The sequence below is a fragment of the Triticum aestivum genome, chromosome 7B (assembly GCF_018294505.1).
Source record: "Triticum aestivum cultivar Chinese Spring chromosome 7B, IWGSC CS RefSeq v2.1, whole genome shotgun sequence".
Lineage (NCBI taxonomy): Eukaryota > Viridiplantae > Streptophyta > Magnoliopsida > Poales > Poaceae > Triticum > Triticum aestivum.
The window spans coordinates 706,181,653-706,202,726 of record NC_057813.1 but is presented as its reverse complement, the minus strand read 5'-3'; positions in this window follow the sequence as shown (position 1 = coordinate 706,202,726).

Below are 21,074 nucleotides of genomic sequence, written 5' to 3'. Positions count from 1 at the left end.
GACGTATTTTCCCGGTGGGCGTATTGAGAGAGACCCAGTTCTGGCCAACCTTATCCAGTACATCATCGCTCAAGAGCATTTGAACCAGCAAGTGATGGATTATCTCCAGAGTCTCGCTGATTTGAATCCTTAGATTGCCATCGGCAGATCACTCAGGCCCGACCCGGAGAGACGCATACATCGACTGGTCAATCCACATCCTCCGATAGAAGAGGAGTGTATCCCTTTACCAGAGACATTTTATCAGGACCAACCCAGTTACCATTTTCATTTTAGACGTCACTACTGTATTTGTTTTTGCAGCATTCATATTTGCATTGTAAATTATGCATGGTACCTCTAATGTGTGCGATGAGTCATGTATTTGGTTTCTACTAGTATGAGTAGTTTTCTTCGTGATTAACTTGTGTAACCGCGGAAAAAAAATCCTAGTATGAGTTTTCTTTTTACTGAATTGCTGCATCATTTATCCCTACACTACATGGATTACTTTTATTTACGCAGCACCACGGCAGCAGTCTCACAACCGCTCGTACACATATGGAACTTTTGTTTTTCACAACGGCTCTTAGAAAATCTCGAGGACGAGATTTTTTCTTAAGGGGGGTAGTAATTGTAACACCCCAAAATTTTAACCAGGTTTTAGTTATTAAAATTTTGCCAACAGTTTAAAAATTTTGCCTGCAAGAATATCTCTGTTGATTTCAAAAATTTCCTTTTAATATTAAGGAGTTTTTCCCAAGTGGATCCTTCCAAAACATATTGGACTTATTTTCCCTCTCATTTAAAAACATCTCTCAATCAGTAGATTTATTTATTAAATTATTTCACTCTGAGCTTTATTCATTAAATGACTTGATTTGAATTTTGGAGCTCTTTTTGTACTACAACCAGTTGATAGATTTATCTAAAAATCTAACCAAAATTTGGAGATGTCATGTGATGTCCCTAAATCACTTTTGTGCAATAATATATTTAATTCATTGCATATTTTGAGTGCTAAACTTGTTTTTCTTCTCTGGTCCAGTAGGCATTTTTGCACTACAGTCCTTTTAAATATTTGTTTCTAGCTTCCACCAAAATTATGGGATGTCAGTGGGAGCATATGATTCCATTATATGCAATAATCCAGGGATGATCTTTGAGATTTTTGAGAGAACCAACCTCATCTTCATTCTGGTCCGTCATGATAGTTTGTACAGCAACCTTAGTCTTACTTGCTCTCTGGCCCTTGATTCTTTATCCTACTTGTAGACCACCCTACTAAACCCCTAAGTCCAGGAGCATACACTCATTTGATCATTTTTGGTTCATGAAATGATACCATTCACTCCCTACCCAGAAGTGTAGTTTTGCAAAATTTGCACTAGCAAGTTTATCCCTTTTGCAAACTAACTTCACCACCCTCTTATGCATCCAAAGAGACTTCAATCTGGAAGATTTGGCCACTCCAAGAAAAGCCTAAGTGCCTGTGGCATTTTGTCAAACACCTGGAGTGCATGATCAGTTTTCACATGATTTTTGTTTTGCACTCTGACCTTGCACCTCTGATCAAACTAGCATGTCCACTAGCATCTCAACTATCCCTAGACTAGAACTGCTAATCCTCAACTCCAACCAAGCCATCTAGCAGGCCACGACATTTCGCCAAACAGATGGTGGGCGTGCTCTGGGCGCGCCCAGAGCGTGCGTTTGGCACGCCAGTGCGCTCGAGCCGCCGTGTCTCGCCCCGCACCCATTCCGACTCGTTCCGGCCCTTGGCCAATAGCTGCTAGCACGCCACGTATCCCCCGCACCGCCACGCCACCCCGACCACCCCTGGCACCCCACAGCGCCGCCACCAGAGCCCTCTTGGCGGCACGCCCGCGGCCGCATCCGCCACCGCCATGGGCAGCACCGCCCCGACCACCACAGCGCGCCAGCTCGCCTCCATGGACAGTGGAGCTTTCGTCGGTAGCTCCTGGAGCCGACCAACCACCGCCACGTCGCCCTGCAGCACAGTAGGGCGGTTCACCGGCGAACTTATCCCCGGCCGCCGCAAACCATCATGGCCACGCTATAAAAAGGGACCCCGAGCCCCTCTAAGCACGCACGCAACCTCAGGCTACCCCCATGGCACCCCCACAGCCCGCAATCGTCAGGGAAACACCGTCTTCCCCAACTCCGGCAACCGCAACCGCCGCCACGTCCCAGCCCCGTTCACCGAAACCCGAGCCCCTCCCGTCAAACTAGTGCCACCATTCGAATCCCCATGACCCCGCGGGACTACCCAACACCTCAATCCAGCTCGGGAACCACCATAGCCCCGGCCCCCAAAAGCTCCCGAGGCCACCTCTGCTGAGGAGCTCGCCGCCGGCGGCTCCCTCCGTCCCCACCTACCTGGCGACCACCGGGAGGACCGCCATGGAGTGGCGGATCCATCCCCGCCCTCGGGCCCCGCGAGGAACCGCCAGTCGCCGGCGACGATCGCCGGAGCCCCCGCCTTTGTTCGGCCAGAGGAAGGAGAGGGAAGGGAGAATAGTCAAACCTGACTAGTGGGCCCCCTGGACCCACTGTCAGTGTCTCACCGCGCCGTCCACGTGTTTAAGTGAAGGCGTAATCCACCCCAGTACGTTTCTCCCCCTTCGAAAGCGTATTCCCCTCTGAAACGTTTTTCTTTTTCTGTTTTATTTAAAAACAGATTTGACCAAAACTTTGACTGGCTATATCTTTTAAAATATAACTCCAAATGAATTAATTCTTTTTCCTACCTCTCTCAAATTTGATCTAGTTTATTTTAAGATTTATTTGAAAAAAATTCAGAACAACTTTTTGTGCTGTTTTGAATTTGTGTGTTGATTCGAATTTATTTAAAAATAGGACCTTAGAGAGAGAGAAGAAAACTTTCAAAAGTTTTGGAGTGCACCCTGCCTTTCCACACATTGAAGGCAAGCATTCTGAACACCGGCATAATATTTTTGTGTGTTCGGTGACACGTTTATAACATCACCTCACTTTGGAGAAACTTATTATTTCATGTGACAAGATCATATGCATGGGTGCATGTTATTGATTTCCAAGCTGTTGGAAATGAACACACTTGTGATGATAATCACCCTCATGTGCCTTGCATGCATACCGGCAGGAACCCGGGAAAACCTCTGCCTTGGGTAGGCATGAGTTTGTCGCCGGTCTCCGTCGGGATGGTTATGTCTGGTATGGCATGGTAAGGTAATATGAGCGGTGACTCTGTTGGTTGAAATATATTCGTTATGCTATTCATGCAGGGAATACTTTAACCTCCTGAGTCGACCATAGATCGAGTCTTGTGCAAGTAACCCCCATACTTGTTTCGTACTACCACTCGTCTCTACAGCAAGTAGAGTACGGTTCAGTAACTTGTCAACCTCTTTCTAGCACACACCGTACAGAGAGGCCATAGTGGAAGATACTGGTTGTAGCTGGTAGGCAGGCCACCTGGTCCGGGGGCGTGGGTGTTTCTGGTTGGGACCGAGAGGGGAGGCCACCCCTTAGAGCGCGCGATATAAATTTGATCCCATGCTACGCGAGGTTGTAGCCTCCCCACTTAGAGTTTGCTTGACAGGTGTCGTGGGTGATTCCAGACACGTGTGAGTTAAGCTGGTGTGTGCAAGTTAGGTGTGTTTTCAACTAAAAGGCCGTAGACGGAACTAGTCCCGATGGACTAAAGAAATCTGTTACTCGTGGGTAAAGACTACACCCTCTGCAGAGATTAAACCTATTCGAATAGCCGTGTCCATGGTTAAGGATTACAGTCTGGGATGGGTCAAGTGTCGGTCTTAGTGTCGGTCTTCGGAGGTGAAACTGTTAAACCAGAACGGGAATTACTACTTGTGACTTGTGATAATTATGATTATTATTATTGTTGACTAACTCGTGATATTATTGTTATCATCGAGTATCTCTGGGATGGTTCTACCTCCGGGATATTCACTATGACTGTTTCTTTTAAAGCCCTTTATGTGGTGTCGCTCAGACGCCCGACTGTGGCATTTCTTTTAAAGCCCTTTATGTGGTGTCGCTCAGACGCCCGACTGTGGCATTTATTTTAAAGCCCTTTATGTGGTGTCCCTCAGACGCCCGACTGTGGCATTTCTTTCAAAGCCCTTTATGTGGTGTCGCTCAGACGCCCGACTGTGGCATTTCTTTTAAAGCCCTTTATGTGGTGTCGCTCAGACACCCGACTGTGGCATTTATTTTAAAGCCCTTTATGTGGTGTCGCCCAGACGCCCGGCTGTGGCATTTCTTTTAAAGCCTTTTATGTGGTGTCGCTCAGAGGCCCAACTGTGGCATTTCTTTTAAAGCCCTGTATGTGGTGTCGCTAAGACGCCCGACTGTGGCATTTCTTGTTATTTATTTCATAAATTTTAATACTACTATGTTATTGCATTTTTATAAATAACCGCCTGCACGCATCAGAATTTTATTTACTTTTTTTTTGACTGACGTCATGAGCATAAAATATTTTTAGCACATCATTGTTATATTATACCTATGTTCATAATGTTTGCGAGTAAATTCAAAGTACTCACTGGCTTGTCCCTGGCTATTGTCTTGGCCAGATTTTCTTGCACGGAGTGGAGCGACGCGATGCCAGCCCCGGAACCTAAGCAACGGTGATAGCAGCCTCGTGAAGATAGGAGTTAACCTGGTCAGCTGTTCCTGTTGGGAAATGGAGTCCCATAGACATCGATGTTTCACAAATCTCTTCCGCCATCAACCATTAGAAACCATTTGTTGTACTCACAGACCAAAATGGTCTTGTAATGCATATTCTGTATTTTGCTTGGAATTTCTGTATCAAGTTGGAGCCTCATCAGCTAACAGTAATCCTGGGGCTGATGAGCACGATGGTCTTTCTGGAAATTTATACCCGGAAAAACCGGTCGTGACAGACTTGGTATCAGAGCCAGGCTGACCATTGGCTAATCCTATCTTAGCCAGGTCGAAAAACTTAAGCAAACCAACCCACCAGACCTTAACCAAACCCCAGCCAAGCTTCCCGTGCAAGATAGCCACACAGTGACCCCGACACTTTTGGCAGTCGGTGCCCAACCTATCAACCTAGCCTATTGATCACGCGCTAGTGACCAGCACCCAAGGTGTCTCATTCGCAAGCGTGCGAAGGAAGTCTTTGTTCCCTTTTACTATAAAAAGGGCACACTAGCCCCAACCCAGCACAGCCTCTACCCCAGGACGAGCCCGACGCCGACAACCCAGTCGTGATGTTCGGACAACCGATCGAGACCCTGAGATCAGCTCCAGCCACCAACCGAGATGCTTTGATGATCCCAGAAGTGCTTCGTCGCCTTTTGGGAACACACTCCAACGGGGTTGTGGCTAACAATCCCCACGATGGTCATCATCGCTACCCCGACCCTGCCGTTCCTCCGCCATCTCCGACTAATCCCGGTAGTGAGACACGTGGAGAAGCCTCGTCATCCACCAGGCACGCCCGTTTAGACGTAAACAAGGTAGATTAAGCCGTGCGAGTAACACCGAGTTTCAGTGTATCCTCGGTTTGTAATCGTGCGACCTTGTAGATAAGGCAGCCTGTTGTCGTGCCTCTATTTGTTTTATAGTAGCCTTATATTTGGTCAGCGCATAATTGCATATTTTTCTGGGCACAGCTACCAAAACCAACCCGACGACAACCACAGTAACACGTCTCTTTATGAGATATGTGTATCTTTGACACTGACCTGACCTTTGGAGCTAATCTGGAAAATTTATTACCTTTCACCATGGTAAAATGATCCAGCTCCATTGCTATATAAAGGCCACCCCGTGACCTTACCAGGCACCCCACACCTTGTGCACCACACTGACAACTTTTTCCTATCATGCCGAGCCCCAGTATTTATCTGAGAACCCCAGATGCAACCCTAGGTAGCTTTGTCAAAATATTGTGGGACTTTACCCGCAGTACCATGGGTTCTACCCAGCCACCCCAGTACGAGCTGTTCAAATCTAGAATCACCCCATCCACCTCGGAATATTGGGCAGCAGTACACATTCCTCCTGTAGACCCCAACCAAGATCCAACAGAAGTTTCCTTCGTGGGGATATCTATGCCAACCCCACACCTGGCCATAGAAGCTGCTGCAAAAGAAGCGATCGCTCGTCTTCGATCTGCAGTACCTTATGCCCGCGAACGAGGATATTACTATTTTCCGAGTCGTGCAACACCCGGAGGAGTGACGTCTTTTCCCGGTGGGCGTATTGAGAGAGACCCAGTTCTGGCCAACCTTATCCAGTACATCATCGCTCAAGAGCATTTGAACCAGCAAGTGATGGATTATCTCCAGAGTCTCGCTGATTTGAATCCTCAGATTGCCATCGGCAGATCACTCAGGCCCGACCCGGAGAGACGCATACATTGACTGGTCAATCCACTTCCTCCGATAGAAGAGTAGTGTATCCCTTTACCAGAGACATTTTATCAGGACCCCACCCAGTTACCATTTTCATTTTAGACGTCACTACTGTATTTGTTTTTGCAGCATTCATATTTGCATTGTAAATTATGCATGGTACCTCGAATGTGTGCGATGAGTCATGTATTTGGTTTCTACTAGTATGAGTAGTTTTCTTCGTGATTAACTTGTGTAACCGCGGAAAAAAAATCCTAGTATGTGTTTTCTTTTTACTGAATTGCTGCATCATTTATCCCTACACTACATGGATTACTTTTATTTACGCAGCACCACGGCAGCAGTCTCACAACCGCTCGTACACATATGGAACTTTTGTTTTTCACAACGGCTCTTAGAAAATCTCGAGGACGAGATTTTTTCTTAAGGGGGTAGTAATTGTAACACCCCAAAATTTAACCAGGTTTTAGTTATTAAAATTTTGCCAAGAGTCTAAAAATTTTGCCTGCAAGAATATCTCTGTTGATTTCAAAATTTCCTTTTAATATTAAGGAGTTTTTCCCAAGTGGATCCTTCCAAAACATATTGGACTTATTTTCCCTCTCATTTAAAAACATCTCTCAATCAGTAGATTTATTTATTAAATTATTTCACTCTGAGCTTTATTCATTAAATGACTTGATTTGAATTTTGGAGCTCTTTTTGTACTACAACCAGTTGATAGATTTATCTAAAAATCTAACCAAAATTTGGAGATGTCATGTGATGTCCTTAAATCACTTTTGTGCAATAATATATTTAATTCATTGCATATTTTGAGTGCTAAACTTGTTTTTCTTCTCTGGTCCAGTAGGCATTTTTGCACTACAATCCTTTTAAATATTTGTTTCTAGCTTCCACCAAAATTATGGGATGTCAGTGGGAGCATATGATTCCATTATATGCAATAATCCAGGGATGATCTTTGAGATTTTTGAGAGAACCAACCTCATCTTCATTCTGGTCCGTCATGATAGTTTGTACAGCAACCTTAGTCTTACTTGCTCTCTGGCCCTTGATTCTTTATCCTACTTGTAGACCACCCTACTAAACCCCTAAGTCCAGGAGCATACACTCATTTGATCATTTTTGGTTCATGAAATGATACCATTCACTCCCTACCCAGAAGTGTAGTTTTGCAAAATTTGCACTAGCAAGTTTATCCCTTTTGCAAACTAACTTCACCGCCCTCTTATGCATCCAAAGAGACTTCAATCTGGAAGATTTGGCCACTCCAAGAAAAGCCTAAGTGCCTGTGGTATTTTGTCAAACACCTGGAGTGCATGATCAGTTTTCACATGATTTTTGTTTTGCACTCTGACCTTGCACCTCTGATCAAACTAGCATGTCCACTAGCATCTCAACTATCCCTAGACTAGAACTGCTAATCCTCAACTCCAACCAAGCCATCTAGCAGGCCACGACATTTCGCCAAACAGATGGTGGGCGTGCTCTGGGCGCGCCCAGAGCGTGCGTTTGGCACGCCAGTGCGCTCGAGCCGCCGTGTCTCGCCCCGCACCCGTTCCGACTCGTTCCGGCCCTTGGCCAATAGCTGCTAGCATGCCACGTATCCCCCGCACCGCCACGCCACCCCGACCACCCCTGGCACCCCACAGCGCCGCCACCAGAGCCCTCTTGTCGGCACGCCCGCGGCCGCATCCGCCACCGCCATGGGCAGCACCGCCCCGACCACCACAGCGCGCCAGCTCGCCTCCATGGACAGTGGAGCTTTCGTCGGTAGCTCCTGGAGCCGACCAACCACCGCCACGTCGCCCTGCAGCACAGTAGGGCGGTTCACCAGCGAACTTATCCCCGGCCGCCGCAAACCGTCATGGCCACGCTATAAAAAGGGACCCCGAGCCCCTCTAAGCACGCACGCAACCTCAGGCTACCCCCATGGCACCCCCACAGCCCACAATCGTCAGGGAAACACCGTCTTCCCCAACTCCGGCAACCGCAGCCGCCGCCATGTCCCAGCCCCGTTCACCGAAACCCGAGCCCCTCCCGTCAAACTAGTGCCACCATTCGAATCCCCATGACCCCGCGGGACTACCCAACACCTCAATCCAGCTCGGGAACCACCATAGCCCCGGCCCCCAAAAGCTCCCGAGGCCACCTCCGCTGAGGAGCTCGCCGCCGGCGGCTCCCTCCGTCCCCACCTACCTGGCGACCACCGGGAGGACCGCCATGGAGTGGCGGATCCATCCCCGCCCTTGGGGCCCCGCGAGGAACCGCCAGTCGCCGGCGACGATCGCCGGAGCCCCCGCCTCTGTTCGGCCAGAGGAAGGAGAGGGAAGGGAGAATAGTCAAACCTGACTAGTGGGCCCCCTGGACCCACTGTCAGTGTCTCACCGCGCCGTCCACGTGTTTAAGTGAAGGTGTAATCCACCCCAGTATGTTTCTCCCCCCTTCGAAAGCGTATTCCCCTCTGAAACGTTTTTCTTTTTCTGTTTTATTTAAAAACAGATTTGACCAAAACTTTGACTGGCTATATCTTTTAAAATATAAGTCCAAATGAATTAATTCTTTTTCCTACCTCTCTCAAATTTGATCTAGTTTATTTTAAGATTTATTTGAAAAAAATTCATAACAACTTTTTGTGCTGTTTTGAATTTGTGTGTTGATTCGAATTTATTTAAAAATAGGACCTTACAGAGAGAGAGAAGAAAACTTTCAAAAGTTTTGGAGTGCACCCTGCCTTTCCACACATTGAAGGCAAGCATTTTGAACCCCGGCATAATATGTTTCTGTGTTCGGTGACACGTTTATAACATCACCTCACTTTGGAGAAACTTATTATTTCATGTGACAAGATCATATGCATGGGTGCATGTTATTGATTTCCATGGTGTTGGAAATGAACACACTTGTGATGATAATCACCCTCATGTGCCTTGCATGCATACCGGCAGGAACCCGGGAAAACCTCTGCCTTGGGTAGGCATGAGTTTGTCGCCGGTCTCCGTCGGGACGGTTATGTCTGGTATGGCATGGTAAGGTAATATGAGCGGTGACTCTGTTGGTTGAAATATATTCGTTATGCTATTCATGCAGGGAATACTTAACCTCCTGAGTCGACCGTAGATCGAGTCTTGTGCCAGTAACCCCCATACTTGTTTCGTACTACCACTCGTCTCTACAGCAAGTAGAGTACGGTTCAGTAAGTTGTCAACCTCTTTCTAGCACACACCGTACAGAGAGGCCATAGTGGAAGATACCGGTTATAGCTGGTAGGCAGGCCACCTGGTCCGGGGGCATGGGTGTTTCCGGTTGGGACCGAGAGGGGAGGCCACCCCTTAGAGCGCGCGATATAAATTTGATCCCATGCTACGCGAGGTTGTAGCCTCCCCACTTAGAGTTTGCTTGACAGGTGTCGTGGGTGATTCCAGACACGTGTGAGTTAAGCTGGTGTGTGCAAGTTAGGTGTGTTTTCAACAAAAAGACCGTAGACGGAATTAGTCCCGATGGACTAAAGAAATCCGTTACTCGTGGGTAAAGAGTACACCCTCTGCAGAGATTAAACCTATTCGAATAGCCGTGTCCATGGTTAAGGATTACAGTCTGGGATGGGTCAAGTGTCGGTCTTAGTGTCGGTCTTCGGAGGTGAAACTGTTAATCCAGAACTGGAATTACTACTTGTGACTTGTGATAATTATGATTTTATTATTGTTGACTAACCCGTGATATTGTTATTATCGAGTATCTCTGGGATGGTTCTACCTCCGGGATACTCACTATGATTGTTTATTTTAAAGCCCTTTATGTGGTGTCGCTCAGACGCCCGACTATGGCATTTCTTTTAAAGCCCTTTATGTGGTGTCGCTCAGACGCCCGACTGTGGCATTTCTTTTAAAGCCCTTTATGTGGTGTCGCTCAGACGCCCGACTGTGGCATTTATTTTAAAGCCCTTTATGTGGTGTCGCTCAGACGCCCGACTGTGGCATTTCTTTTAAAGCCCTTTATGTGGTGTCGCTCAGACGCCCGACTGTGGCATTTCTTTTAAAGCCCTTTATGTGGTGTCGCTAAGACGCCCGACTGTGGCATTGCTTGTTATTTATTTCATAAATTTTAATACTACTATGTTATTGCATTTTATAAATAACTTGCTTGCACGCATCAAAATTTTATTTATCTTTTTGTGACTGACGTCATGAGCATAAAATATTTTCAGCACATCATTGTTATATTATACCTGTGTTCATAATGTTTGCGAGTACATTCAAAGTACTCACTGGCTTGTCCCTGGCTATTGTCTTGGCCAGATTTTCTTGCACGGAGAGGAGCGACGCGATGCCAGCCCCGGAACCTAAGCAACGGTGATAGCAGCCTCGTGAAGATAGGAGTTAACCTGGTCAGCTGTTCCTGTTGGGAAATGGAGTCCCATAGACATTGATGTTTCACAAACCGCTTCCGCCATCAACCATTAGAAACCATTTGTTGTACTCACAGACCAAAATGGTCTTGTACTGCATATTCTGTATTTTGCTTGGAATTTCTATATCAAGTTGGAGCCTCATCAGCTAACAGTAATCCTGGGGCTGATGAGCACGACGGTCTTTTCTGGAAATTTATACCCGGAAAAAACCGGTCGTGACACAGACATAGGCTCTACAGTATGTTATGCTGTGTACCGCACCTGAAGTGTGCCCTGCCATGAGTCAGTCAAGGGGTACAAGAGTGATCCAAGAATGGATGACATGACAGCGGTCAAACTTATCCTTAGTAACTAGTGGACTAAGGAATTTTCTCGACTATGGAGGTGGTAAAAGAGTTCGTCGTAAAGGGTTACACCGATGCAAACTTTGACACTAATCTGGGTGACTCTAAGAAGTAGACCGGATTCGTATAGTAGAGCAGTTATTTGGAATAGTTCCAAATAGCGCATGGTAGCTGCATCAAGGAGATGACATAGATATTTGTAAAGCACACACGGATCTGAAAGGTTCAGACCCGTTGACTAAGAATCTCTCTCACAAGCGAGATATGATCAAACCCCATGGGTGTTGACTCATTACAATCACATAGTGATGTGAACTACATTATTGACTATAGTGCAAGTGGGAGTCTGTTGGAAATATGCCCTAGAGGCAATAATAAATTGGTTATTATTATATTTCCTTGTTCATGATAATTGTTTATTATCCATGCTAGAATTGTATTGAAAGGAAACTCATATACATGTGTGGATACATAGACAATACCATGTCCCTAGTAAGCCTCTAGTTGACTAGCTCGTTGATCAATAGATGGTTACGGTTTCGTGACCATGGACATTGGATGTCATTGATAACGGAATCACACCATTAGGAGAATGATGTGATGGACAAGACCCAATCCTAAGCATAGCACAAGATCGTGTAGTTCGTTTGCTAAAGCTTTTCTAATGTCAAGTATCATTTCCTTAGACCATGAGATTGTGCAACTCCCGGATACCGTAGGAATGCTTTGGGTGTGCCAAACGTCACAACGTAACTGGGTGGCTACAAAGGTGCACTACGGGTATCTCCAAAAGTGTCTGTTGGGTTGGCACGAATCGAGACTGGGATTTGTCACTCCGTGTGACGGAGAGGTATCTCTGGGCCCACTCGGTAGGACATCATCATAATGTGCACAATGTGACCAAGGAGTTGATCATGGGATGATGTGTTATGGAACGAGTAAAGAGACTTGCCAGTAACGAGATTAAACAAGGTATTGGGATACCGACGATCGAATCTCGGGCAAGTAATATACCGGTAGACAAAGGGAATTGTATACGGGATTGATTGAATCCTTGACATCGTGGTTCATCCGATGAGATCATTGTGGAACATGTGGGAGCCAACACGGGTATCCAGATCCCGCTGTTGGTTATTGACCAGAGAGATGTCTCGGTCATGTCTGCATGATTCCCGAGCCCGTAGGGTCTACACACTTAAGGTTCGATGACGCTAGGGTTATAGGGAAAGTATGTACGCGGTTACCGAATGTTGTTCGGAGTCCCAGATGAGACCCCGAACGTCACGAGGAGTTCCAGAATGGTCCGGAGGTGAAGATTGATATATTGGACGAAGGGTTTTGGAGTCCAGAAGTGTTCCGGAGGTACCGGGTGATGACCAGCATGACCGAAAGGTGTTTCGGGAGCCCCGGCAAGTGTTGGGGGGCTTCATGGGCCAAGCGAAGGGGGCAAACTAAGGGGCTGTGCGCGCCCTCACCTATTCCCACGTGACCAGGGGGTTTGGGGCGCCCCATCCAGGGTTCCCACCTCCTGGCTTGGGGGCCAAGTCACGCAAAGGGAAGATCTCATCTGCCCTGACCGCCGCCCCCGCTAGGGGAAAACCTAGGGCGCCTTCCCCTCCCCCTTGCCCCTATATATAGTGGAGGTTTCGGGGCTGCCCAACACACGAGTCTTTCTCTCCCAAGGCGCAGCCCTACCTCTCTTCCTCCTCGTCTCTCGTACTGCTTGTTGAAGCCCTGCTAGAGTACCGCACTCCTCCACCACCACCACACGTCGTGCTGCTGCTGGACGGAGTCTTCCCCAACCTCTCCCTCTATCCTTGCTGGATCAAGGCATGGGAGACGTCACCAGGCTGCACGTGTGTTGAACACGGAGGTGCCATTGTTCGGCGCTTAGATCAGAATCGACCGCGATCTGAATCGCTACGAGTACGACTACATCATCCGCGTTCTTGCAACGCTTCTGCATAGCGATCTTCAAGGGTATGAAGATGCACTCCCCTCTCTCTCGTTGCTAGTATCTCCGTAGATTGATCTTGGTGATGCATAGAAAATTTTGAATTTCTGCTACGTTCCCCAACACCAACAGGCTGCATCTGGATTCGTCTCGTCGTTCTGAGCAACTTTCATGTACAAAGTTTTTCCATCTGAGCTACGGTTTATTTTATATTGTTTTTAAAGTTTTAAATCATTTTCTAAATTATTATTATTAAATTAATTCAAAATTAGTATTATTGCATCATCATGACGTCAGCAGTCAACAGAGGTGTTGGCTGGTCAAACTGACGGGAGGGTCCCTCATGTCATTGACTGAATAATTAACTAACAGTTATTTAGGTTAATTAGTGATTAGATTAATCTAATTATGATTAATTAAGTTAATTAATTTAGTTAATTAATTAATTAATATCTTTTTTAATTCTTTTTTTAACGTTCTGGGCTGGGCCCCGTTTGCCATAGGCCCTAGGGGCATAGCGGGTTGGGCCACCGGGTGCGGGCGCACCCGAGCAGGCACTCGCCCGCAGGGCGGGACGAGGCCGCGGGGCACCGACGGCAAGGCAAGCCGGCGCAGCCAGCCGGGGCCACAGCGGGCGGAGGCGAGGGGTGGCGCCAGCGGGGGCCAAGGAGCGCCAGCAGGAGTGGGACGCGGGGAGGCGGCCAGTACCGCGACAGAGAAGGCAGAGCAGCAGCACGAGCAGGGGCATGGCCGCGGGTGCGCAGCTGTGCACGCTAGCGAGCGCAGGGACGCAGGGAAGTAGGAGCAGAGCGGGGCGGTTGCCGCGACGGCGACGGATGGCTGCAGCGAGCGGTGGCCGTGTGGGGCGCACACGGCGCCACGGAGCTCGAGCCTCATCAGGGGAGCATGGCGGCGCGGACGCGGAGGGAGCCGATCGGCGCATCCGAGCAAGGTGGGCCGCGGGCACAGGTAGGGAATGCGGGTGCGGCTAGGGCAGCCGGCGCGCGTGCGGGCGCTGGTGAGCGAGGCCATGGCCGAAGTGGCCGGGGCAGGGGAGGCGGTGGCGCACCACGGGCGCGGCAGTGAGGCGAGCGAGGGCCGCGGCTGACGGGAGCGATGCGCGCGGTCAGGACGGTCGGGCGACCAAGGGCTCACGGTGGGCGCAGCCATGTCGTGCGCGGGAACGGGAGAGAGAAAGTTGCGGTCCTCACCGCGGGTTGCAGGGAACGGGGCAACGGGGGGCGAGGAGAAGGACAGAGACGATGGGGACGGAGAGGAAGCAGTCCGGCGGGGAGCAGGAGGCAGGCCGGGGTCACAATTCTCCTCCACTACAAGAAATCTCGTCCCGAGATTTTAGAGGTGGTGTAAGGGGTAAATTTGTGGTTGTGAAATTCCAACGGATCTTCTCGATCTTGGTTGCTCTTCTCAAAGAGGTCGAACCATTACATTGATGTCTTCATTTCTCTGCTTCTGGTCATCATGATGAAGTCGTCATCCTTTCTTCCGGGTCTTCATCGTACGTATGAAGGTCAAGGGGTAACTTCGAAAGAATGGACCTCTGAAAGTTTGACTATCTGGTTGATAACATCAGGGAAGGTGGCGGAAAGTAAGTCTCGAATGGAAATTTAAGACAATATCGAGAGAAAAGTAAGGAGGCACCATGGGGAAGTTTCGAGTGGCCAGGCAATCGTCTGATGCCTGAAGGGTTCAGAGCAATGGGAATAAGTATTGTGTCTGATACCAAAATTGATGATCTCACGAAAGGTGGCCCGTGAATTACATACGAAGCCAAGCGTGAGAAATAGCTTTGGAAACCGTGGGTGTATAGGAGAGTCATGTTTCGATCCTGTGGAACTAAGGGTTATGGGCCCACCATGTGGGTTAAAGGTAGAAACGGCGTTGACATCTTGCACGATCATGTAAGCAAGGCAAGTCAAAGGATAGCCTGTCAGTTATGTCGGCAACAACATCGGTACCAAGGGAGAGGGACGAAGAGAACCATTTCCTGCTCCTTGAAACGAGGCAGGCCAATAGGAAAAGTTCTCGTCCATCGGTGGTTACCGGGATGTCATCAACAATAGTAACAGGGTCTTACTGACAGAGTTGTACACCAAGGTGTTTACATAAGCAGTTAATTAGTACTGCTTAGATCATATAGATCACAAGAAAGATTAAACAAAACAATGGAAAGGAAAAGGTGTTTAAACACATATTTCGGAGGTATATTCTTCCCAAGGGCAAGCAGAGCATGATATCCATAACGGGATATAACGTAGAAAATCCTTTAGGAAAGGGGAGAGAAATTTCATGCAATTACCCATACAACGGTGTTTGGATAATTGATAACAAAAATTTAGCATTGTGCTTCAAATGTTCTTATCGAAGATCGGAGTACCACAGGCATGCTTCGAGATAGCATTGACATGGTCTTCAAGCAAAGGTCAGACTTTGGATACTCAACGGATTCATCAAGAACAACTTATAGAATAAGTCTTTCAATTTCCTCATGGAAGAATGGTTAACATTGCTAAAAGGAACAACTATAACAATAGACCCTCCAGCCAGGTGTGCTAGGCATGACATCACCTTACCGAGTCATATAAAGACCAATGTTATAACTCTTGGAAAATGCGTCCCAACCGTCCTATCTGACCGAGATTCATATCTGATTGGTGTTAGGATACATTAGACTCGGGATGTCTGAAAAGAAGAGGTGCAACACAATTGACGAGACGACATTATATGATTCTTGGGAAATGAACTATGGAAGCGAGTTCCGAACAAGGGTTCACCATTAAGCCAAGGAGAAAATGAGGATGTGGTTGATGGAGTCAGCGACAATTCATCGAGATTAACCAAAGATGGATTTCCATAGTTATGTGAACAAGGAGGTAACATTTCTCAGATCAACTGATATAATGATGTATGTTCGAGGAAAACATACACAATTAAACATAGGTTGAAAGGTGCACCCGGGATACGGGCTTATGTAGCATGATCAATGTTAGAATGGTGATTCAATAACCAATAGTTTGAGGATGAACTATCGGCCATTAACTTCAAGGAATTACAGACTCCAAGCAACATCGTTCACCTGCCGATATTCCCGGTTAGGCAATACGGGGATCAAGAAAGAATGGTGCTTGTGAGAAGTATTACTACACCAAGAATTCTTAAGAGGTGGATCAAACCTCTCAACATCTTTGACATAAAAGACAGTAATACTTCAAGGTAGAACATAACATAAGTCGGATAACCAGGAACTCAAGGTATAACACATAATTAAGTTTTGTTTTGGAGGGAATGAAAGAATGTTGTCGATGTTAATACCAATCATCAAGGGGAAAGGATGGTATTTCTCATCACGAATTCGATTGATATCATGTAAGAGATCAAAATGTTTATGATGATCACGACACAATTGTCGAGAGATTTCATGAAGATGTAATCAATCAACGATGACATCAAGTCAAAGGAATGATGAAGCGAAAGGTTATTGGAACCACGAGTACGACACAAACTCGAAATCAAGCTTGCTGTTCAAGGCGAAATGATATGATGAGGATAATCGATGTAAGCTTAGCTCATCGTCGAAAGTGGTGCTCCAGGAATAAGGACCAGGTAGCACAGTTAAAATCATCACGACAATGATATAGTCAAACAGGCTTGGGATGACTTGAAGGATTATTATAAGCAAAAAAAATTACTTTTATTGAATCGAAGTGCGGACTCGATTCACTATTTGGTGTTCTCGGTTGACGACAACCCAGAACCCAGGAAAATTGGAATCGGTGACAAATAACAGTTGTTGAAGAACCCATAAGAAGTTATGCAGTTCCATGATATTCTCGAGATACTAAAGCGTAATACTCGATGGTAGACCAAAGTAAAGGTTGGACTGGGGTATTGATCCGCATAAGACAAATGCTTAAACTTTCCTGAGAAATGGGATCAAAGAAGAACAATATGGTCGGAACCATAGCTGGAAGAGATCCAATTTAATGACACCGAAAGAATTACCCAAATGATTAAATATTTTGCAAGAAGCTTCCATGATAAGTTCCACATCAGGTCCATGGGCATGAACACAAAGTTCAAGGTCGACTCCCACTTCTTTAATGCATAACCTTTCATTCACTTCTTGTCTTCAAAAAAGTTGTAGTGTTGAAATTTTATCTAGCAAAGCACCAGAAGAGTATGACTCGTGAAAACTTTCGGGTTCACACGATTTAGAGAAAGCATAGGTTCAACACATAGGGGCTTCTTAGAAACATAGACCACAAACTTCAGGAGTAAATAACTCAAGCTCATAAGTATAGCATGGTTGAGGAAGCAGAGGATACAATTTACCAAAGGCACTATGTATCCGAGGGAAGGCTCACAAGGTTATCGAATATGAAGGATGTTGTTGGATAAAATCCAACAAAGGATCTGCCAGTCCATAACGGAGCTGATGTGACCTTCGGCACAATTAGAGGAAGAAACAATGCAAAGGCATTAGATTATAGAAACAACTAACAAATTCAAAGTTCATATGCAAAGTAATTTATGATTTCCAAATCAAGGGATCAGAAGCCAACGGTCTGATTAAAAATGGATAAGTTGAATAGACTTAGGGGTAAAATCAACGGCAATTTGATGGGTCGATAACTAGCTCATGTTCAAAATGACATCTGAGCCGGAAAGATAATTTGAAAGGATCAACCGATGATTGCGTGCACTCACACTCATGTTGAATCAATGGGTTCAAAATGACGGTGTCAAAAGGAGACTAATGGATATTGCCAGACATATGGGAAGCATCCATAATGCAAGCAGACAAGTATTTGCATAGCAATAAGCTGCTAAGGATTTCCGAAGGATCGAAGAGTATTTCAAAGACTTTAGTGAAACACCTGAACAACTGGGGATGAGCGGATACTCGGTAAGTGCGAGGAATTATCCATAGGGGTATTTATGTGGCAAGAAACTGCAAGGCAGTAGGCACAAAGTATACTGGGAACAATAGAGAGAATTTCGGGGTATCTTGTAACAGCAAGATCAACGGGGAATGATTGTATGAATGGCAAGTGTATGCAGTTTTCATAGGGGTTGACGGTGGAAGGAAATTGCAAATGCGATGGGACAAAGACTCGAGAGAACATCATAGAGTAACCTCGGAATCTTCTAGTGCAGCAGGCGATCATCGGAAGTGAGGGCCTCTCCGGGAGAAAGTATTTTCGAGAACCTAAGGTTAGATTTTAGAAAAATCATTTAACCCGAATAGAAGAGAGATCAGTGTCCCAGAGTATAGACGAGAAATAAAAGATCCTAATACCACCAAATGGCGACGTGGGCCTGTAAGCCGCACAGCCATGTTAGTAAAAACTTTTCAATGACTAGACTCAACTTCGGCCAAGGAGTTGGAAAGGGGGATTCCTATAGGCAGTCGGCTCTGATACCAACTTGTGACGCCCCCGATTCAATTGTACACTAAACATGCACGCAAATGTGTGCGATCAAGATCAGGGACTCACAGGAAGATATCACAACACAACTCTAAAAATAAAATAAGTCATACCAGGAACATATTACAAGCCAGGGGCCTCGAGGGCTCGAATATAAGTGCTCGAACATAAACGAGTCAGCGGAAGCAACAATATCTGAGTACAGACATAAGTTAAATAAGTTGCCATAAGATGGCTAGCACAAACTGGGATACAGATCGAAAGAGGCGCAGGCCTCCTGCCTGGGATCCTCCTAAACTACTCATGGTCGTCGTCAGCGGCCTGCACGTAGTAGTAGGCACCTCCAGTGTAGTAGGAGTCGTCGTCGATGGTGGCGTCTGGCAACTGGGCTCCAACATCTGGTTGTGATGTCCGGGAAGAAGAGGAAAAGGGGGAAAGGAGGGAGCAAAGCAACCGTGAGTACTCATCCAAAGTACTTGCAAGCAATGATCTACACTACATATGCATGGGTATATGTGTAAAGAGGCAATATCGATGGATTGAACTGCAGAATGCCAGAATAAGAGGGGGATAGCTAGTCCTATCGAAGACTATGCTTCTGGCCAGCTCCATCTTGCAGCATGTAGAAGAGAATAGATTGAAGTCCTCCAAGTAGCATCGCATAGCATAATCCTACCTGGCGATCCTCCCCTCGTCGCCCTGTGGGAAAGCGATCACTGGGTTGTCTCTGGAAGTTCTCTAGGTGTGTTTTATTAAGTATCCAGTTCTAGTTGTCATAAGGTCAAGGTACAACTCTGGGTCGTACTTTTACCGAGGGACACGGCTATTCAAATAGATAAACTTCCCTACAGGGGTGCACCACATAACCCAAGACGCTCGATCCCCTTTGGCCGGACACACTTTCCTGGGTCATGCCCAGCCTCGGAAGATCAACACATCGCAGCCCCACCTAGGCACAACAGAGAGGTCAGCACGGCGGTCTAAATCCTATGCACGCAGGGGTTTGGGCCCATTGCACACCTACACGTTGCGTACGCGGCCGGTGAGCAGACCTAGCAATGAAACCTCCATTACAAAGGAAGTTGTGTTACGCGGTCCAACCCGGCGCGCACCGCTCAGTCGCTATCGTTAAGAAGGCTTCGGCTGATACCACGACGTCAAGTGCCCATAACTGTTCCCGCGTAGTTGGTTAGTGCGTATAGGCCAGTGGACAGACTCAGATCAAATACCAAGATCTCATTAAGCGTGTTATGTTGAAGTAACCACGGACGCCGACCAGGGCCAGGCCCACCTCTCGCCTAGGTGGTCTCAACCTGCCCTGTCGCTCCGCCACAAAGTAACAGTCGGGGGCCGTCGGAAACCCAGGCCCACCTCTACCGAGATGGAGCCACTTGTCCTTCCAGCGCCCATATCTGAATCACTTGCGGGTACTCAATGAGCCAACCCTACTTTAGTCACCATCTGTATAGTATGTATACATGTATAGTATATACCCGTGATCACCTCATGAGTGATCACGACCCGATAGTATAGCAAGGCAGACTGACCAGAATGGAGGGCCACTGATGATAAACTAGCGTCCTATACTAAGCATTTAGGATTGCGGGTAAGGTATCAACAACTGTAGCAACAATGACAGGCTATGCAACAGAATAGGATTAACCGAACAGTAACATGCTACACTACTCTAATGCAAGCAGTAGAGAGAAGAATATGCGATATCTGGTGATCAAGGGGGGGGGGCTTGCCTGGTTGCTCTGGCAAGAAGGATGGGTCGTCAAATCCATAGTCGAACTGGGCAGCAGCAGCGTCAATCCCGTAGTCTACCGGCGAGAAGAGGGGGAAGAAACAATAAATACAACGCAAGCATAAGCATGACGATCCAAGACATGACAATGAGCAGTGCTAGGTGTGCCCTAACGCGGCAATAGGTGGTACAGGAGAAAGGGGAAACATCCGAAAAAGTATCCCCGGTGTTTCGCGTTTTCGGACAGATGAACCGGAGGTGAAATGTTGCAGGTATGCTATGCTAGGGATGTCTAGCGGACGAATGGGCTGCGTATCCGGATTCGTCTCGTTGTTCTGAGGAACTTTCATGTACAAAGTTTTTCCATCTGAGCTACGGTTTATTTTATATTAATTTTTAAAGTTTTAAATCATTTTCTAAATTATTATTATTAAATTAATTCAAAATTAGTATTATTGCATCAGCAAGACGTTAACAGTCAACAGAGGTGTTGACAAGTCTAACTGATGGGAGGGTCCCGCATGTCATTGACTGATTAATTAACTAACAGTTAATTAGGTTAATTAGTGATTAGATTAATCGAATTACGATTAATTAAGTTAATTAATTTAGTTAATTGATTAATTAATATCTTTTTTAATTATTTCTAATTCTTTTTTTAACGTTCTAGGGCTGGGCCCCGTTTGCCATAGGCCCTAGGGGCATAGCGGGTTGGGCTACCGGGTGCGGGCGCACCCTAGCGGGCACTCACCCGCAGGGCGGGACGAGGCCGCCGG